The sequence below is a fragment of the Opisthocomus hoazin genome, chromosome 9 (assembly GCF_030867145.1).
Source record: "Opisthocomus hoazin isolate bOpiHoa1 chromosome 9, bOpiHoa1.hap1, whole genome shotgun sequence".
Classification (NCBI taxonomy): Eukaryota; Metazoa; Chordata; class Aves; order Opisthocomiformes; family Opisthocomidae; genus Opisthocomus; species Opisthocomus hoazin.
Genome location: NC_134422.1, coordinates 25,037,641 through 25,042,486, shown reverse-complemented (window position 1 = coordinate 25,042,486; position 4,846 = coordinate 25,037,641).

The window sequence follows — 4,846 nt, the reverse complement described above, 5'->3', positions numbered from 1 at the left end:
AAAACCAGTAAGAATTGCCTCCTTCTCCAGAGTTCTGAATCGGTACAAATGTACAAGGCAACACTTCACGAGGTTTTTGTTGCAAAGGAAATGCTGCTCAGCCATGTCAGGGTAGCCGACGGAAGCGCAGTGGTTAGTGGACAGGTGAGAAGGCGTCGCCGTACTCTGTATTCTGGCGAGCAACTTTCTTCCCCTCCTCACTCACAGGACTATCTGTTATTACCAGTCCACTTCTGCTTCTTAAAAAGTTCCCTCAGAAGTGTTTCAGTATCGCACAGGAGTATAATATATATGGTGGACGTGACCTGACCTATCATTTAAGTGCGCGTGAACGAGTTTGAAAGGGTGAGCCGTGAAGGGATGTCACCTTCTTCTGTTCAATGCGTTCGCGTTGGGTTGCTGAGGTAGCTGGGAGCTAAAGGGCGCGGGGAATCCAGCGGAGCCAGGCCCTGTCCTAATGTCTGTGGGGAAGCGCTGGTTTAGAAAGAAGAGGATGAACAATCTAGCAGAAACCTCTTGCGAAGAATTTGTTATCCTGTGACGGAGGGGACAGCATGATGCGGCAGGGGAAAAGGCATGTTGTGGTGGGGTGTCTTTGTGCTCAGTGCAGGTGAAGGACGTGAGCGATAACCAGCGCGTCCCGGCGGTGCCGGTGCCCCAGGGCCAGGGCTCTCGCTCTGCCCGGCCGTGGTGTGTGGCACGGCAGGCCCCCGGCCGCCGCGCAGCCGTCTTGCGCCCGAAGAAGGCAGGGCCGCGGGGCAGCGAGGGCCCTTGCCCTTTCTGTGGGCTCTGCCCTCGATTCCTTTGCGCGTAGGGGAAGCGTGTGCTGCGTGCGCCTCGCCCGCTCGCGGAGGAAAGGACCGGCGGAGGGCAGGGGTCTGCCGTGAGGCGACGGCCGTTGTGAGTGAGAACCGCACCAGAAGAACGGCGGTGTTGGGATGTGTCTGTCCCGGAGACCACCTCTCAGCTTCGGAACAACACGCTCATCCCCGCCACAGCCTGCCCGCCCTCGGTGCCGCCGACAGCCGCGGGGAAGCGGGCGCGGCCCGGGAGGCGGCGGGCGGCTTCGCTCGGGCGCTTCCCTCGGGACAGGCTCTGCCACCCGGCGGTCCGAGGGGCGGCTGCGGAGGGGTGGGCCTCCCTCAGCACCCCGGGCGGGCGGGGCGGGGCGGGGCGGAGGGCCGGGAGGAGAAGGGTGAGGGCCGCTGGGGCGCTGTTCCCGCGGCTGCCCCCGGCGGGAGCCCTCACTGCCCGGGGCGGAGGGGGCGGGGCGGGCGCAGGCCCCCCCCCCCGCCGGGGCAGGGCAGGGCAGCGCAGGGCAGGGCAGGGCAGCGCAGGGCAGGGCAGGGCAGCGCAGGGCAGGGCAGCGCAGGGCAGGGCAGCCCGCCCCGGGCCCTCCGCGCGGCGGCTCGGCAGCGCGCGCCGGGGCCCGGTAGGAGGTGCTGTCGGTTCACGGATGACGGTAAGAGGGCTGGTTTCTGTTATTTATTTATTTATTCGTTGGTATCCCCCTTAAAAGGCGCGGGACGGGTTAACCCTCTGCCGCGCGGCGGGGCTGGCCGGCCGGGGGGCCGCGGCGCCGTGAGGTAACTCCCTCCGCCTGGCGGGAGGGAGGGACGGGGCCCGGCGGCCCAGCGCCTCCGCCGGGGACGGGGCTCCCCCGGGGTCGCAGCGGGGGCCGAGGGAGGGGGCTCCCCGCCGGCGGGCGGGCGGCTCTAACGGCCGCTCTCATGAGGCGCGGGCCCGGCGGGGGGGGCAGGGGCTCGGCCCCGCGCTGAGGGCGGTGGCAGGGCGGGGCGGGGCGGGCTCCCGGCCCCACCGAGCGGCCCCGGGGGCGGCCGGGGCTTCGCCCGGTGCCTTCGGGGGGGGCTGCCGGGCTGGCCCCGCAGCTCTGCCGTCCCGCGGGACCGGTCGTTTAGAATTAACGCCGAGCCGTAAATTATTGCCGTTCCGAAAGTAAATAAACAGGTGACTTCAGATCGGGCTCCTGCGTGGATCGTTACAATAAATATCCCTGAAGGAAGCTCTCTATTTATGTTGTCATTGATTAATTCTCGCTACCTCATTTGATTTCGATTTAGAACGATTTGATTCTAATTTAATTAGCATGTAATTTGGATGTACATAATTACTGTAATTATGACATTCAGGTAAGGCAGCTTTAGGCTGAAAGGCAATTTCAAATTTTCTAGCAACCTACTTTGTACCGGGGGACGGACAAGGACTCCGCGCCCTGCCACCCAGGTAGCAATTAGCGCCTCTCGGAAACGGGCACTGCCGCCCGGCTGCGGGAAACCAGCGGCGCGAAGGCAGCGGCGGTGCCTGGCCCGGTGCGCGCCGGGCGGATGCAGGGCCGGTCGCTGGGCGGGGAGCCGCGACCCACCCGCGGCGGGGTGCCGGCCTGCAGTGCTGCAGGCCCGCCCGCCCCGCCGGCTGAGGGCCCCGCAGGAGCTGCGGAGGGGAGTCCGCCGCCCGCCCGCCAGCTCCCCTCAGGTGGGTGCGCGCTGCCGCCGCGGCCCCGTCCCGCCCCTGCCGCCTCCCAGATAAGTTCACCCCAGCCCGCCCGCTCGCTCCCGGGGGCCCGGCCCCGCCGCTCCCGCCCCCCTCCAGCCGCCGCGGCCTCCCCGCGCTCCCGCCTCCGGCTCGTCGCCCGCGCAGCGCCGCATCACACCCCCCACCCCCCGCGCTGCGCCGGGCTCCGGCCGCGCCCCCGAGCCCGCCGCCGGCCGCGGGGGCGGCGAGCGCGGGGCGGCGGCGGCCGCTAGGTGGCGCCCAGGACCCGCCGTGTGGCTGGGCGCCGGGCGCGGACCCCGGTTTTCGGGCATTCCGCCCTCCCCCCCCGTTACTCCGCGAGGAGATTTGCAGCTAAATTAATGCTCACTTAAAGCAAGCCCTCCGCGAGCCGGTTACCGGGGGGCGGGCGGGCGTCCGTCCGTCCGTCGGGCTCCCTCTCGGAGAGGGGGGACGGGTAACGGCCGCGAGCGCATGACGGCTCCCGCCGGTGGGGTCCGCGTCTGAGCTGCACGGCGCCGTCCAGCAGCCGTCCGGGCGCGGGACCGGGCCTCGGTGCGCGGTCTGCGCAGGGCAACCCCGTGAACGCCGCCCCGTCAGAGCGAAGGCAGCCCCGGGCGGCGGCGGATGGCCGCCGCGCCTCAGCGGGCCGGGGGAGCCGAGGGAAGCCGCGGGCAGCCGGGGCGAGCGGGGAGCGGGAGCTGGGCTCGGCCGACGGGGCAGCCCGGGGCGTCCCGCCCTTCCCTTCCCGCTCCCGGGTGGGCGCCTTCCCCCGCAGAGGTGCTGCTCGGCCGCCGGGCCACGGAGTGAAACCGGATTCGTTTTTCGGTTCTCGCGCCGTCCGTTCGTTAGTTCGCCCGGGTGTAAAAGTTCCCCAGACCGTGTGATTGTCGCCAGCGTGTACGAGAGAATGGTGTCATTTATGTTGTAAAGAGGTGACATGCTTTCTATTTTCCCGGTTAAACGAGCCGGCTCCGCGGCCCGGAGCTGCTCGCTGCCCGGTTTCTGGGGAGCCCGCGGGTGATGGACGTGCGCTGACCCGCGGGGGCACAGACGGCGCGGAGAGGTCCTTGATCACTGAGCTGAGAATCGCAGCCCCGGCCTGCAGAAACGGGACCTGGACGGGTTCCTTTGATCTGTTTCATTATCGATCGAAAACAAAGCTGACCCCCGCCCAGCGCCCGGCGCGGGTGCATTCCTGCGCAGCCCCGGCCGCTCCCGGCGGGGAGGGACGGACGGACGGACAGACAGACGGACGGACGGACGGAGGGAGGGAGGGCAGCCGCGTCCCGCCGCCGCTCGCCCCGCCGCCGCCCGGGCGCCTTCCCCGGCCCGCTGCCCTGGCCGGGGTGCGCTGCGGGCGGGCACCCCCCGGAGCCGCGTCCCCCGCCCGCCGGCGCCCCGGGGCTGGGCCGGGCTCGGCGCTGCCGGGCGCTCTGTGCGGCGGCAGAGCGGGGGGCGGCCGCGGTGTGCGCGGCAGATGTGCTTTCTTTGGCGCGACGTCTTTATTCCGGTCGGTGGCCGACGGCAGAATCCGTTTCCCGATGTTATTTGCATTCCCGGTTTTATGGAGGATTAAAATATTTGTATTCCTCCGATCTGTATCGGGCAGACTAAATTAACCTTTTTTTTTTTTTCCCCTCCCTCCCACCCCCCCTTTTTTTTTTTTAATAACACAATTATCTCATTTAACAATTTGCCTTTTAAAAGAAAAAAATACCGTGGCTGTTAGGTTGGTGGTCAGGAGACAAAGGGAGTGAAAATAATTTTCATTTCAATAATTGCCTTCTGGTCAATTTAACTGTGCCTTATTTTGAAAGAGCCTGCCTAAATGAGATTCCTGTCCCAAATGTGTTCCCAGGCCTTAGCCCAGCCTTTAATTATTCCTGAGGTTTTTTTCTTCAGAATAAGACGCTGCACTGAGTAATCACAAAGAAGTCAGAGAGCATCCTTGAGCCTTTTCAATAGCAGAGCCACTGATATTCAAATAACATGCAAGGACCATTTGACTGCATGGGGACATAAGCGTTTCCAATTCGCTATTTGCATAGATCAACTGTCTTTGAAAAGGAAAGGAGCAGTTGTCTTCCATAACATTAAAAAGCCTAGTTATCAAATCAAGTGCTTAGTTTGGGGCTTTTAAAACGTTTACATTTTATCTCAGGTTGCCCTTTACCGTTTGACATGCAAATTCGGTGCAGTTAATTTGGACAATTAAAAGGATCTTCAAGGGAGCTTTGTCACCGAGAATATTCGGAGTTTTCCCCGCGGACCAGCTGAGATAAAGTTGGCCAGAACAAATGATGTCTAGGAGATTAATTAGATATTTGATAAG